Below are 16964 nucleotides of genomic sequence, written 5' to 3'. Positions count from 1 at the left end.
TAAGGAAACTGGACATGACATCTGTGGGCCGCTGAAACCTCTTCTGCTCTGGTGAAGCCAGGCAGATGTCTCCCAGCGCACTTCGTGGTCACTTTCCGAGCTTTCCGCTTTTTGACGCTGGGAGGAAAATCACAGAAGTCAGGACGCCCGAGTTCTCAGCCGGACCGTCCGTTTCTTCCAGGAGCCTGGGTGATTGCTCCTCCATGGGCTGAACGACAGTGGCAATGAGTCAAATGAGGACTCAGCATCTCAGCGTCTCTGCAGAAGGATTCTGGCTTCACCTGGTGTGTGGAAAACGCTCCAGGCTCTCTAAGGGAGGGATGGCAAGTTCCTCCCCCAGCCCCTCCCTCCCCTCCACCCAGCCCCCAGGATTTGCAATTGTGAACGTGACCTTTGGCTAAAGGTCCCAGGTGTAGGGCACAATGGGAAAACTACAGCACAGTGCTTAAAAAATAGTTTAAGATGTGTTTTGCCCCCCCCACCCGCAACTGCCGCACTCCAGGGTATGAAAGGTCTGCATCTCCACCACGGAGCCAACAAAGAAACATGAGAAAGCTGTCCACCTTTTCTGAGCTGCTGTTCTGCCCCAAGTACTGTTGTTCCAGGTGTTTGGAATAAATCAGAGAAGGAAACAGACAAGAGCCCCTCACTGGGCTTCTGTTCAGTGCAGCTGGGGGGGCACCCTCTGGAGTCATAAAGCCCCCACCCCTGGGTTCTCTGTGTGCCTGGAGCCTAGTGGCACTTTAACCCCCTACTCCCCATTGTGCATACTTGCATTTCTGCAAGATACAAAACATCCTCTCTTGATGTGTGTTTACCCTAACAAAACTCATCGCCCCAGGAGAGAGCTTGGCTCATAATGCCCTAGGCAGACAGGCCTCACATCTCGCCTTTTCAAAAGTCATAAAACCTACTGTTCAGAGAAATCTCTGCCAGGTCTTACAACCAGTCAGGTACCTGTGCGCGAACAGATCGCGCAGCCCGTCCTCCGTATGTGCACAGCCCTCCCCTCCAATAAAAGCCCCTGCACGTTCACCCTCGGTGCTGACGCAGGCACTTCCCGCCTGTGTGGCCCTGCTGTTGCCTGCAGCGGTGGACCTATTAAACCTTCCTAAACTCTTCTCCATCTCTGGTAATTCTCCCGCCAACCTGGGTCACCAGCCTGCCGCGTTGTGTTCCACAACATAGTTCAGCGTCAGCGCAGGACGAGGACAAACAACAAAACGATTAAATAAGTTCATTAACCAAGTGTGTTATTATGGAAAAACGAAAAACTGCAAACAAGGTGGGAGGGGTATGGGGAAGAGAGGAGATAAGATTTTAAACAGGATGATGAGGGGAGGGAGGCATTCCTGAGAAGAGCATACTTAAGAACAGACTTGAGAAGGGGGCTGTTTGGAGCCCCGCTGACAGACGGGGTGAGGGGACGTTCCAGGCGGAGGGAGCAAACAATGCAAAGGCCTTAAGGCGAGAGCACAAGTATTTAAGGGACAGCAACGAGGGGCACGTGACACCTCCTGGGGAGCCAGGAAAAGCACACTAGTGCTATGGGCTGAATTGTACAAATTTCATCAAATTCATAGGCTGAAGTTTCTCCCCACCTCACCCTACTATCTCACAATGTGGCCTTTTATGGAAATAGAGCTATGGCAGATGTAATTAGTTAAGATGAGGTCACACTGGAGTCCAGTGGGCTGCTTACCCAGTAGGACTGATGTCCTTTGGAGAAAGGAGAAATTCGGACACAGAGACAGACAAGCACATGGAGAGACTGCCACGTGAAGACTGGAGTGATGCTGGCACAAGCCAAGGTACCAGCAGAGACAGGCCCAGAGACAGGCCTGGAACAGAACCTCCCCTAATGCCTTCAAAGGGAGCGGGACTCTGCTGACGCCTTGGTCTCAGACTTCTAGCCTCCAAAACTGTGAGACAATACATGTCTGTGGTTTAAGGCACTCTGCCTGCGGCACGGGGTCCTGGACGCTCTAGCTAACGAATGCACTAGGCAGTTAGGCCAGAGAGAGTGAGTAAAGGGGCAGATTATAAAGGGTTGCAATGCAGGAACTGGGGAGGAGCAGTCTTGACAGCATTTCGAGCAGGGGAGTGAAGTGACCTGCTCAAGGGCTGAGTTCTGGAGCACAGCAATTTTATAAAGTCTCAGAAAAGAGGATAACACAGCCAAGCAGCTGAGAAGGAGCCACCACGGACGTAGAAGGAAAACCAGGAGAACCTGCAGCAGGGAAACTCATGGTATTTTTCAGACAAAAACACGGTCAGCGGGTATCGTACAAGCAGCTGGCTGTCGGTGGATCAGGGACAATCATTGAAGAGGGAGGTCGAACAAGTCCATCAACATGAGCCAGGGAAGCGCAAAAACAATCTTTTAAGTCCGCGGGCTTCCTTATGGCAAGTGGCATTTCAAAGTTTCTGAAAATACAGAATTTATTTTTCAGAAGGAAAAAAAAAGGGGGAGGAAGATAATGGTAAAATCCTGGTTTCAGTGTAGAGGTTTCTTCCTATTGAGGCTGAGCAGGGATTTGGAAGGTGATTCAGAGATGCAAAAGTCTCCAAATCTGGTTTAGATTCATTCAGAAAATAGCTTAATTCACTCAACTCCAGTGGCTCCTAATCCAAGCACAGATTCTTAAGAGGGAGTCCTGAACCCCACTTTGCGGCCTGCCCTGCTACTCTAACTCCCTATCTGTAGGGCTACATGCAAAGGAGAAATTCCTGGTTAATATTACAGTCCTAAATGAGGTGACGGAACATCAACCCAGAAATCCCATCCTGACAGACGCACAGAAAAACTGAAACACTCCCAGCTCCTGTCGTTCCAAAGCCCCCTCAACATGGACAGGCCAGACTGTCCTCGCCTGATACCTGCAAGCACTGGCTCCGAGGCCCGTCTGCCTGGACTAGAATCCCAGCTGGGCAGCCGGCTACCCAGGGATCTTAAACAATGTGCTCAATGGCCTTGGTCTTAGATGCATGTATCTATCAAATGGGGATGATAACAGAACCAACTTCAGAGTCTTGTAATAAGGATTAACCGAGGTAACACTTGTAAGGAGCCTCAAACATGCCTGGCATTCACTACAAATCACAGAAGAATTCAATACATAAACAAGTATGTACTTTTCCCAGGAAAAGATAAACAGATTAAAAAAAATTAAAAGGGCTAGAACAGAAAAGACTTCATCTGTTAAAGACGAACTTTTCAAGCACTAAAACTATTTGCCTCCAGAAAGCAATGTGTGTGTTCATCACAACTGCCCCCAGGGGTACCTGCATGTCACCTGCTCAGAGAACCCTCACTGACTTCCAAGGTTTGGACTGGATGGATTTTTTGAACTGTAGAAATGGACAGTGATTGTCATTCTAAGTGAAGTAAGCCAGAAAGAGAAAGGAAAATACCATACGATATCACTTATATGTGGAATCTTAAAAAAAAAAAAGGCACAAATGAACTTATCTACAAAACAGAGGCAGACTCACAGACATAGAAAACAAACTATGGCTACCAGAGGGTAAAGGGGTGGGGAGGGATAAGCTGGGAGTTTGAGATTTGCAGATACACACTACTATAATATAAAATAGTAAACAACAAGTTTCTTCTGTGTAGCACAGAGAATCATATTCAATATCTTGTAGTAACCTATAATGAAAATATGAAAAGGAATATGTCTGTATATGGATGACTGAAACACGATGCTGTGCACCAGAAGTTGACGCAACACTGTAAACTGACTATACTTCAGTTAAAAAAAAAGAAGTGGAAGGTGACACATTTCTTAAGCCATGTTAGCTAAGTAAACTCAAAGTGAACGCTCTTCAACAAAAGCAGGTGCTTCCCCTCAATGCGAATCAGCAGTGAAGGTTAAGTCCACACAAGTGAAACGGGGGATGGAGCTAGGCCCGCGTGAATCTCTCCTTGAGTCCTCACAGTAACCTCAGGAGGTTGGCACTTTCCATAGAAACATGAAGACACGAGCCCGGAGATGTCAGGTGTGTTCTCCACCCTCACACGGTTACACAGGCAGGGTGGAAAACTCAGAGCGCGAGCTCTCCCCCAGGCTGCCTGACTCGCCCCAAAGCCCTGCTCTCAGCCGGCTCACGCTGCCCTCCCACACCGGCTCCTCCTCCCCTCCCCGGGCTCCTGGGCTCTGCACCTGGCCTGCAGCCCGCTGCTGCCATGCCAGGGGCCAAGTGGAAAAATCAATCCTGCTGATAGTGGTTTCCTTGAGAACAGCACTCTGACTGCCGGGGAAACGGTGGAGAACACAAAAGGGGGTCCTGATGTATCCGTGGGTGGGCGGCGCTTCGTACTGCCTCTGGGGACAAGTCTCTCTGTTCCCCCGGGGAAAAGAGGTTACACCACGGGGGCTCCGGGCACGTACAGGAAGGTGGCAGGCAAACTAACGCGCTTCACTGGTGCGGGGACTTAGGATGACTGTCCAAATTTTGAGGCTGCCCAGTGATAATGGCTCACTTTCCTGAAGTTAAAACCCACTGTGGTCAAACTGGGAGTTTGAGATTAGCAGTCACTAACTACCATATACAAACTAGATAAACAAGGTTCTTCTGTGGAGCACAGGGAACTAAATTCAATATCTTGTAGTAACCTAGAATGAAAAAGAATATGAAAAGGAATCTATGTATGTATATGTATGACTGAAACATGATGCTGTGCATCAGAAGTTGATACAACATTGTAAACTGACTATATTTCAATTGAAAGAAAACAAAACACTGTGGTCAGAGGGGTGGGGATCATGGACCTGCAAGTCTATCAAGAACGGCTGGTAAATACTGAACACAGCTGGGAATTCCTATTACGAACATCTGCCCTTTCAGGCAAACGTGGCAGTGCTTGAATTTCCTCCAAAGTTACCTGCATAAAATAAAGAAGCTTCCTGCCCGATGCAGACGGGGGCCAGCCTGCCTCGGCGAGCCCCAGGATCTCTTTCTTTTTTTTCTCCCTTCCCTTTCCAGCTTTCAGTGGAGAAAATGGACCCCAAGAGCCAGCAAGCGAAAGGAAAGGGCAAACTTCAATGGGAAAGTGATAATTCAAGTTGTTCGTGAATGACAGGTGGATCCAGCAGGTCCACTCAAGACAGACACATTTTATTAGCAAACCTGCTCACTCCAATTACCAGAGGCCCTAGGTTTCTGAGCCCATACACGGTTCATCACAAGCGTGCCCATTATCCTAAATTCCTATTAATTTCTCAGTTCCCGGTTGGATTCAGCTGCCGTCAGAAGCACATTACTATTTGCAACTGCTGACACTCTGTAGGGATGGCTAATAATTTCATTGAACGGTGGAACAGGAAAGATGGGAGTGAATTTGCTGCAGTGGCACTTCATCCAGCCACACAGGTGGCAATGCCGAAATGAGTGGAACCATCTTCTGAAGTGGGGTAGATGGCCTCTCTTTAGAAAGGAGGGCTTATCAGTGAGACCACCAGTCCCTTATTTCATGGTTGGTTTTTTGAGCAAGGGAGAGAAGTGGTGAAACTTGTCAAGTAATTGCTACCAAATGGGCTTAGAGTCAACCAGGCAGCACTGACTGCACTGAGAAGCTCCCAGTGGGGTCAGCATGAGATGGTCAAAGAGCAAACCACGGAACCGAATTACATGTTGGGATGACATGAAAGGGACAGTTAAATCCAAGACTCGTTGACATGCCTGCTGACCCTTTCACTCTGTGTTAGGGCACCTGAAAACTGAATGAGCTCAAACAAGTGGCTCTCGTGCAGTATTGGCCCAATTATCTTTCAAGGTTTACCCGCACAACTGCACCCGTAAATCTGGGTCCTCCTAGTTCTCCTGGGTCCCTGTGGCCTTCCAACCACCGCATCCCACCATCCCAGTTCATGTCGGTGTGTGGTGGAAGGAGGTAAAAATAAACCTGCTGCTCTGGCCCCCAAGAATAAAGGGCACACAAGTGTCAAGTTGTCACCTTAGTTCTGGAATCTTCGTGAATGTCAGAGCCCAATTCCCAGGGCATGGAGAACTAGTCTACCCCAAATAAACATGCCTGGAGAAGAGCAGCATGATTTAGCTAAACAAGCAGACTCGCTGCAGGACCTAGGACGGGAGAGCTCCAAGCGGAATGCTGGTGCTCCAGGCGGGATGCTGGTCCTCGCTCTGTGTGGAGGAGAGAGGAGGAAGCAATATGAGCCAAGGCAGTAACAGCAAAGTGTGGGTGCCTCCACGGAGCAGGTAATGGGTCTGTGGGCCTCCGGTAACACTGGGGCACAGGCCTTGGATATTGTTGAACCAGTAACCACAAACTTCACCCTGGACCAACGTCAGACCATCCTCAAGACCAAGGTGCTCAGCCTTGAAGGCATATTAGGTTAGAGAGAACATGCTGGGGGTGGGAGAGGCCCTTCGCCATGAGACAGTGGTGGCAAAGAGCACGGGATTTGGAGTCAGACAGACCTGAGGCAACCACCAGCTTCAATACCTTCTAGCAACGTGGCCTGGGTACAGGTTCCCTAAATGCAGAGCCTGAGACAAGGATTAGGACTTAGTCTACAGAGGGTGGACTCTCATGGAAAGCCTATAAGAAAACGTGATGAGGAGGCTTGAAAATGGGAGCAAGAGCTGAGAAAGGACCTGGTTTTGGGTGAAGTTCCACCTCAGCCTGATCCACCAGGGAGCATGGGAGGGTGAACAGAACCACAGATCTGTCCCTACCTGAGGTCACGGGAGCTGGCTTATGCCGGTTCGTCACCTGCTCTGGCCTGCAAGTGGAGGGGGAGGATCTGGGATGGTGCTAACCAGGAGGCGAGGTGGTTCCCACCCCGTGAGGGCAAATATCTGAGGAAGGGGCAGCTGTGAGTTTAGCAGCCATGGGATGGGCCTCTAGCGGTCCGCGCCAAACCTGGATACAGAAATCACACAGCAAATGAAACAGGAAGACTTGAATATAAGTAACAACTAACTGTGATAAAAGTCACTGTAGAGCACCCTGGGGCTGTACCAAGAATCCAAAGAAGACAAACTTGGAGACAGCGTCGTTGGGGTCACGAGAGAGCAGAGGAGGACACTGGTTTGGCCACTCTGGACATGATCTGGGCTGCAGGGCAGGCGAGAGGACTGCACCCTCTCGGGGGTGCGGGTGCAAGTAGGGGAAAATCAGCAAGGGGCCCCTGGGTGTGTGTGCTGGAAATCTGGGTGCTGGCAGGAGGAAGGGAGGAGGGCGCAAGCCACTTATGGGGCTCTGGTTTTGGGGTCAAGAAGGCCGTGGGAAGGTTACGAGGCTAACGCTGCAGGTTTGTACAACCACTGTGTTTGAGGCTGGAAGCAGGGGTGGGCTGGCTTCCACTGCGGTCCTGGCATTCACACTGCCCTCCACCAGGACCGCCCTGCATGGGCAGGAGAGCGTCTTCCTCCCGCAGAGCCCCCCAAGCGCCCTCTACTGGAAGTCCGTTAGCACAGAGCACAGAGGAAACTGCATTCTAAGCCAAGAAGTAACAACTTGATAACTGACCCAGTCAAACGAAGGGGGTCTGGATGGGGCACCAATACCCACTCTCCACAGTGTTCTCCTCTAGAAAATAAGGGTAAAGTACACCTCTAGGTATACTACAGGGATATAGTATATAGTTGTGCAGATAAAAGGAGATCCCCTCCAGTGTCTAGCACAGTGCCTGGTATACAGTAAGCACTTGAAAAACAGTACCAGTGGCTATTGGTACTGTCATCATTACTGTGTGATGACAAGGCATGGAAAGCTCCCATGGAAATGGCGGGTTGCTCCTCTCCACTTCCTCTGAGAAGTGCCAAGCGCCCAAGTTACCCCCAGCACCACTGAGAAGAGGGCTCACCAGAGACCAGTCTGCCCAGAGCCGTAGATGTGAGTCTCTTCTTAGGTCTCCTAACAGGTCATTTAGTCCCAGTACGATTCCCCAGGTAAAGACAGTAAACAGTTTCCAGAGGGAATCTCTGGCTGTGTAAAGGTTTATCCTGACCTCTACATCCCTCAGCATGTTTAATCAGAGGTTTATCTTACGAAGACATGATCGAATTTGCAGATACACAGACTGAAGTGAGCACGAATACAGACAGATGTGAGACAAAAGAATAGTAAGAGGGCAAGCATTGCCCAAGAGTAGCAAAATAATTATTAGTTAAATTTTTTTTAGTGATGTTCATTATGTCACCATGATGACAACAGCTCTTGAGCTTGCACTCTGTGCTAGGATGGCACTAAGCATGGGACCCAAGTCCCCTATCATCAGAACACCCCTACGAGGTTGCTGTTATTGTCGTCCTCGTTGAGGGGCTAGGCAAGGTCAAGAGAGGAAGCTGACTTGATCAGCATCACACAGCTGTGCCAGTGATGCTAACCCAGGTCTCTCTGCTTCCGGAGGCCAGGCTCTTGAAGCGCTACTGTATTGCAATCAGAATCACGTGGCTTCCACATGTGGCTCTGCTCCACCACGCCCTGACAGTATGCACAAGTTGCTTAACTTCTGGAGTCTTCAGTTTCCTCATTTGCAAAAGGAGGACAATCGTAGCATTTCCCATAGAGTCATTGTAAGGATCAAGGGAAATAATATTGTAAAACACTTGGCAGGGCAATGGCCATAGAAGAGTTCAGTAATTAGGAACTGTGGCTAATATTAGTAATCATCATTGATTCACGCAGGATGGCAAGAACCCAAATTCAAAAAGATTTTGCCAACTTGGCAAATAAAGGCAAGTTCCTGCACAGGGGTGCCAGAAACAGCACAGTACAAGACCTGGCTAAATGGCAAAGTTAAAAGAGAAATTCATTAGTAAATACCTATCGATTGCACTGATTATTTTGCAGGCGCTGTCCTAGGTGCTGAGGAAACGTCAGGGAACAACAAAAATAAAATACACATTTGTGGGACATGCAAAGGATGAAAAAACAAACACATAAATGTACAGTTTGTCAGGTGGTGATAAATGTTATGAATACAAGTTAATCAGAGTATGAGGATAATTAATGGGAGAGGCAGGGATCAGCAAAGGCTTCCCTAATAAGAGGAGGATAGATGTGAGTGAGTGTGGGCATGTCAGAGAGAAAAGTGTTTTAATCAGAGGGAACCCCAAGTCATGCGGCTGGAGGTGAGAGTTCCCAGGGTGTGCTGGAGGGACAGTTGGGAATCAGGGTGCCTAGAAAAGACTGAGTGGAGGGAAAGGAGTAAGAGAGAAAGTCAGAAAGAAAGCAGGGGCTTTCAGATCATGGTGAGTAGCTTGCAGACCACAGTGAGGGTTTTGATATATGTTCCAGCCACTGTGGGGAGAACAGACTATTGAGGAACAAGGAGGGGATGGGGGTCATCATCTGTGCAAGAAGAATGACAGCCTGAACTACCATGGGAACAGTGGAGTTGGTAAGAATTTGCTGTATTCTGGAAGTAATTTTAAAATAGAGCCAATAGGGTAGCTGATGGTTGAGATACACAATGAAAGAGAATACAAAACATCAGGATGACTTCAGGTTACTGGCCAAAGCAACTGAAAAAAATAAAGTGTCATAACATGACATGAAGATGAGCAGATGGAGGAAGTTTTTTGGTGGGAAGGTACAATCAAGATTTTGGTTTTGGGTATTAAATCTGAGATGCCTACGAGACATCCAAAAGAAGTCCTGTAAGCAGTTGTACATGAGTCTGGAGTTCAGAGAAGGGTGGCCTAGAGATACAAGTGTGAAAGTCCCCAGTTTATAGATTTAAAACCTTGAAACTGATAGGATCATGGAAGGAGTGCATGTGGATGGAAAAGAGGACAGGTTGAAATGGAGCCCTAGAAAGCTCTGCTGTTTAGAGCAACAGACACGACTGCAAGGTTCCATTGCATTCAACAGAAGGAAAGATGTTCTTTAATTTAAAATGGAATTGATTGCTTCCAAGATAATGAGTTCCTATTCCATGCTCACAAGGAGCCCCAGTTAGAGCAGTCAGAGATGCTGCAGGGATTCCTATACTGAATGGGAAGAAGGGGTACATCACCTGCAAGCTCAAAGGCATCAACATAGAAGGTCATTGACCAGGAATCCAAAGATCTTCAGTCAAAGGCCCACCTTAACGTGCTCTGTGGCCTGAAGCAACTCATGAAACCCTCTTAGGCTTCAGCTTCCTCACAGACAAAATAAAGGAGTATAAGATATTCTTTAAAATTCTCTCCTGAGATCTAAAAGTCTATAATTACTAGGCACCCTTTTTTTGTGCTATTTAACTCAGATGTTACAAAACCCAGCTATATAAAAAAAAATTCAGAATAATTGAACAAATCCAAAGAGTTGCTGATTTGCTCAAAATTAATTAATTAGATTCTTGGAATCTGACAAAGCAAAGCCTTTCCACGTAGTTCTTGAGTTGTCTTTGCAGGAGCTCCTGTTCCTACTTCCACTCAGAGGGCATGCAGCTGTATTTCTGTGATAAGCCATGGCAGAGCAAGAAAATTTAGCTCAATTCAAACAATATGAGCCTTGATGATGAAAAAAGTACAGTGCTGGATGCCGTGGAACATGTGGACACGACTTCTGGGCCCTTTCAATCTGGCTGGTAGTTGGGCAAAGAAACACTTCAATGAAGTGAAGGGGAGAAAAAAATTACCACCCGGAAATGCATAGTGATGGCTGCAGGAAGTCCAAAGAGGAAATCGGCCAAGTGTTGGAAGGGTTGGCTTAGCCAGAAAAAGCTAGTGTTCACGTCGGGGCTGGGAGATGAACAGGGTTTCCAGGCACAATGAAAATAGGAGCTTTGGAATCCAGTAGGTCTGGGTTCCAAACCCAACTCTATTAACTATCAGCTGTGTGCCTTTGGTAAGATTCTTCACTCCTAAACTCAAGCTAAGTAACTTCCTCTTAGGGTCAATGTGATCATTATAACGTAAGATAATACAGTACTTGGCATCTGAGAAGGAATCAATAAACCATAATCATTAACAACTGGGTAATGAAAATGGTGATGGAATTCCAAGAAGACACAACAGGATCCTGACCTGCTCACAACCTCTCTTTCTAATCTTATTCTGGCTACTTCCCACTATGACTGTCCTTGTTATTGAGACAGAAAGGAAGGGGACAGGACACAATCATTAAAAGAATGACACAGCCATTGAGGATATGACATAAACTGGTTAGAACCAACTAGGCCCAAGATGGCAGAAGATTCGACTTCCAGTAGACCTTCAGCCTCATCATAGACTCATTACAGTAAAATTAGCCTTGCAGATTAGAAGCACCCATCAAGCACTGATGCCATGACACCTCCAATCAAGAGGACCAAAATACCTCCTCCCTTCAGGAAGGTGGAGTTGGGAAGAAAATCAGGAAATATGTCACCAAATTCTTCCCTCTCCAATATTTTGCCCATTCATTTTTTACACCCCCATACAACCAACTTGCCAAAGAAACTCAGCACAGCTACTCACCTGAGTCTGCCTGCTCTCCCCTTGAGAGCATCCTATCATTTAATAAATCCTCACTTTACTTTCTTGACCTCTGAATTCTTTCTGTGATGAGACAAGAACCTACTCTCCAGTAAAATTATCACATGGAACTACTTACCATCCCAAGTGTAACTTATATTGAAATTCATGTTCTCCCCAATTCATTCATATTTCACCCAAACAAATTCTGCCCTATCTATGTAACACCTGTAATATTATTTCCCTCTACTTTTCCTTAGCTTGTCTAAGTTTTCCCTTAAATACATTTATTTGAATAAAACATTGTATACCACAATTTTAAATGAAAATCCAGCGTTACTTTCCATAAGAAGAACAGAATTAGAAAATAAATGTAATCTGAAAACCATTTAATTGAATTATAGTTACTGTTGTCCTCAGCCCCTACAGTCTCTGTGTTAAAGAACAGGGAAGGGGAAGAGGGACTGGTTAACTAGCAAGTAAGGAAAGGGGTTAAGGATGTATTAGCATCAAGCTGAGGCCCCTTTCTACCCCTAAATTAAAGTACTGAAAGACAACTGGAAAGAAAAAACTTTCTCACATGTGGTTCAATCTTACTTAATGTTACATCTGTACATTGTGCACATCAGCAGGGGTACAGAGCCTTTGAGAAATACTGCCTTCGGTCACACTATCCTGCTGTCTCTGCTTATCACAACTTTTCATGACTTTCAATGCTCCCTAGACCCCCACCTCCTCCATGGAGTCTCCCCTGATTATCAGAGTAAGCTCTCTGCCTTTAAATCAAAGCCCTTGGTGTTTAGAAAACCCATATGGAAATAAATCATGCACTTCCTCTTAATGGCTGTTCTATGAATGTTATACTGGCAATTTGCTCTTGCTTTTTTTTTTTTTTGATCATTGTATACATATATTTTTACCCCTCCCCCAACATAAGTCATTTTGAGTGGAGAATCTGTCTTTTCCAGCCATGGAATCTTACTGATACAAATGGTAGGCAAGGCGCAAAGTATATAGAATAAATGACTAAAAAGTGTGGTCAATGAAAGCAATGAAATTAGACAATGGAGATAATCTAGATGAAGACTGAGACTAGTGATATTAATGATGCATTTTGGAAATAAAAATATTTGACTACTGGGTGGTAGGGAAACGTTTTCTTGAGACGGATTTGGTTGCCAGCCCAGAGAAAGGAAGCTGTTACCACAAATATCAGAACGTCACCATGATTCCCAGGTCCAGCAGCAGCAGGACTGTGACCAGGCGGTGCCGTCAAAGGACGCCACCTCCATCGTCTTGCCAGGGTCCTTTTTCTCATCTCTCATTTGACTCCCTGGGAAACATGAATATCTCCTCTTTGGATGTGTGTGTGTGTGTGTGTGTGTGTGTTAATGACTTTTTTTACAGATAGGTACATGAAACTTAACCGGCTGCAACCTTTCCTCAACGTGTCAGAACCCAGGACAGCGGACTCTCAGGAGGAGAAAGACAGACAGCCTTGAAGAAAGCAATGTGGAAAACATCGGATCCCACAAAAGAAGGTAAAGTAGTCAAATGAATCCTCTCTTGTCCGTCTTACACCTCACGTGAGGTTGGGATACCCAGGAGAAGACGGCTTTACGCAGCTGGTGGCAGGGCTCTTGCTTGCTTTCTACTAAGGCCTGTGTAATAATCAGGACATTAGTCATCACAGAGCTGGGTATGTGGTCTGAAAGCTTATAATTTCATTTCATGCATGTGGGTAATGTCACGTTAGGGAAAATAAGATAATGGGAAAAGAAAGCAAGGGGAAGAAGAAAGGAATCGTAATTGAGGGCCCAGGCCTGGGGCCATGCCTTGTCCCTCTCTCTCCACTTTAAAACGTTAGAGGCTTTCTTAGAAACAGATGGGGCAGATACACACTACTATATATAAAACAGATCAACAACATGGTCCTACTGTATAGCACAGGGAACTTTATTCAATACCTTGTAATGTCCTATAATGAAAAAGAATATGAAATATATGTATGTATAACTGAATCACTATGCTGTACATCAGAAATTAACACAGCATTGTAAACTGATTATATTTCAATTAAAAAAAGAGAGAGAAAGAAATAGATGGGAAATTCTAAAAGGGACTTTTGTTAGAACAGGGAGTGATCTCAGAGATTGCCTAGTTCAAACTCCATATTGTACAGGCAAACCAAGAAAAGACCAGAGAGGAGTGTAAAATGTCTCGGATCACTTGGCAGCTTCTCGCCAAGGGAGGTCTGGCGTGCAGGTCTCTGGAGCCGAATCTCTAACCTTGGCCCCTCCAGTGCTTCCCCAAAGAGTTCTCTTCTTGGAGCATGAAGCCTAAAGCCTCCTCCTCCACGTCAGCCCAGGCTGTCGTAACAGCGAGAAACAGGCGGTGGTTGCACAGGCGACAGGTAACTCATCAGATGCCTGCGGCTCTCCCACGAGTCTTTCTGCCGGGACTTTAGCAAACACATGGCTCACGTCTGTGACTTCTCTGCTCAGCACTGGGGGTGAACCCCAGTCCTCACTTCTCTCAAGTCACACACCACCATCAAACATCCATCTCCCTAAGCCAAGCTGGTTTCTGTTTCAAATTCTGTAGACGGACTGTGCTTTGTATTGAGAGCAGGTGTGGAGACACAGTCCTTTGCTCACTTCTGCAAAGGAAAGTTCAACCTCTTGGATAATTTAAGACAGTCCACCTGACTGGTCTGAACGTTTTTCAATGTCAGCCAATCGCCGGGTAAGTGTTAAGTAACCTTCCAAACTCTCGAAGGTTAAATTAGCTTTGCTGGCAGGAACCTCCTCTATTTTAAAACGGTGGAAGTCTTCTCTTAAATATCTCAGCATTACTTTCTAGATGAAATCTACTCCCTTGACCTCAGGAAGGACAATGACATTATGCCCAAGACATACAAATGATTCTCCTAAATGAAAAATGCACCTTTTAGTGATTTATATTCATTAGTAAATGAACTTCTAGACACAAAAGAGATTATCAGTTTACTTGTGATGGCAATCACAATGAATCTCTTTAAGTAAAAAGGCACATTGCTTTATTTTTTATTTATTTTTTATTATTTTAATGTATATATTTTTTATTGAAGTACAGTCAGTTTACCATGTTGTGTCAATTTCTGGTGCACAGCACAGTGCTTCAGTCTTACATATACATACATATATTCGTTTGCATATTCTTTTTCAGCATAAGTCATTACAAGCAATTGAGTGTAGTTCCCTGTGCGCTACAGTATGAACTTGTTGTTTAGCTCATATTGTTTAAATGCCAAAGAAAAACCTATTGCCAGAATAGGAGAAGTATAAATATATGTAAAAGAAACATACATTTTATTTTGAAATGAAGACATAAATAAATATATATTTTTAAGTCCTTTCTTTTTATATTTTTATTGAAGTCTAGTTGATTTACAGTATTGTGTTAGGTTCAGGTGGACAGCAAAATGATTCAGTTCTACATATACATACATCTATCTTTTTTAAGACCGTTCTTTAAGGAGCCATGTCCCTACTACTGCAAGTCTCAAAGGACTGAGTGAAAAATTGTTTTGCCCGAGGCAGACCTGTGGTTCTGCTTTCTGAACAACGGAAGTATGGAAAAACACCTCCAGGGTCCAAAAATGTTGAAGATCTGATGTCTCTGGATCTTTTGCGCTAACCCTGAGTTCCTCCAAGTGGCAAATTCAATTCCCCTCTTCCCATCTCCCATTCATAGAAGAGGAGTCTAGTACAAATGGGGAAAACAAAGTTCTCTCTGGGACTATTATCAGCATCAAATAAAAGAGGAAGAAGACCACCTCCCCTACAAAGCCTCCTTTGACTTTCCTGGAGGTCAGGGATCTCTCCTGTCCTTAGACACCTTCTACATGAATAACTGAGTGGTGGGTGGACGGAGGGGTGAGCGGGTGGGTGGACGGAGGGGTGGGTGGGTGGGAGGATGGAGGGTTGGGTGAACGGGTGGGAGGACGGGTGGGTGAGCGGGTGGGTGGACGGGTGGGTGGATGGAGGGGTGAGTGGGTGGGTGAATGCATGGATGGACAGTTTTAACACTGTATTCGCTTAATCTGTCTTTTGGTCTCTTTATGACCACCTACTGATTAATAAGGCTAGTAAACACTTTTGGTACCTCATTACTTGGTCTGCTTGTATGTGCACTTGCCCTCCATTTTGATAAGACTCAGGATGACTACATGCAGAGACTCAGGAGCATTTGAATGAACTGTTCATTATTTTTGAAGTTCATTATAGCATCTTGGTTTCATGCATAATCTCTTTTAATTCCTCACTTACAATTTGGTATGATTCTCCTCCCCAGTACCTATTTGTTCTCTCAACCAATTTAAAATGTTTTGATTAAATAATTTTAAAATTTATTTTGGCCAATATATGAATTTTAAAAAGAAAGAAAACCTGACAATAATTTGCATGATAATAATGGGGGTTCTTTTAATCCCCTTTTAGAACTCTGCCTTTCTTTATTTGTGGCATCAGGTGCCATAGTTTAAAGCTACCATTTGCAATTTCAAGTCAACTGATAGTAGACAGCTTTCAGGGTATCCATGCAGCCACATCTAAAACTGTCCCATTGTGGAGAGGGATGGGCTCTAAAGCCATGTGTAGCTGATGGAATTCCCTTTCCAAGACAAATGATGATGGCAAAGAGGAGAGACAGAGGAGCCACCTCAGTTCACAGCAGAATCAAGTTCCTGGAATGTCCTTCCCTCCCTTCTTTTATCAGGTTAATTGTCACATATCCTTTCAACATGAGCAGGGAGACCATATAATTTAGCATGCAAATCAGGGTATATTTAAGAGTGAATGGAAGCAATAAAAATAATGAAATTGTATCATTTAAAAAAATATTTAACAACTGACAATTTGGTTTTAATATCTTGGTAAGTCAGTAAAATGTTCTATTCAATAGCCATTTTCAAAATAAAATTCTTTAAAAAATAAAAATAGCACCTATCTTTTTTAGTAAAACATCCTTAAAATACTTCTTCACTTCCAGACTCTGATAGTTGTACTGATTTTATCAGAGACTGTTTTTGATTGTAGAAAGTATACACTGAAGTAGTTAAGAATTAAAAAAAAAAAAAAAAAGACTGCAAAGCTCTATAAACTGTTTAGAAACAACGTAAGAAGAAAAATATTCATGCATGTATTCAGGTACTTTAAACAGGTTCTTACCCATACCCATCTCTACTAAAATGTCACTAGTATTTGGAAAATGCATTTTTTCAATATGGTCCTGTTATTTCTTTTCTTTCTTTCTTTCTTTCTTTTTTTTTTTTTTTTGGTAAAATTATCTGCAAACTTCTTCAAAGATGCATTTTATGGATAATAAATAAGAAATTATGGGCATTTCAATTGGCTCTTTTTTTGATAAACCATACAATTTTTAAGTGAAAAATTATTCCCTAAGTGCTAAGGTAGCTGGTAAGCTAAAAGCAAATCCTGCTATATGAAGTATAATTTCAATATCTATAAGTACATTTACATGTTTCAGTATAAGTGTTAATATAA

General features: G+C 44.7%; 1 protein-coding gene across 1 annotated transcript in view; it reads right to left on the bottom strand.

The window, feature by feature from the left end:
- Positions 1-16964, bottom strand: part of KCNH8 (potassium voltage-gated channel subfamily H member 8) — a 351827-nt gene that overhangs the window by 284671 nt on the left and 50192 nt on the right. The gene's annotated exons all lie outside the window — the stretch shown is intronic.

This window comes from Camelus dromedarius, chromosome 2 (assembly GCF_036321535.1).
Source record: "Camelus dromedarius isolate mCamDro1 chromosome 2, mCamDro1.pat, whole genome shotgun sequence".
Taxonomy (NCBI): domain Eukaryota; kingdom Metazoa; phylum Chordata; class Mammalia; order Artiodactyla; family Camelidae; genus Camelus; species Camelus dromedarius.
Note: the sequence above shows the minus strand (reverse complement) of the source record. Positions and strands in the feature narration are given on the sequence as shown.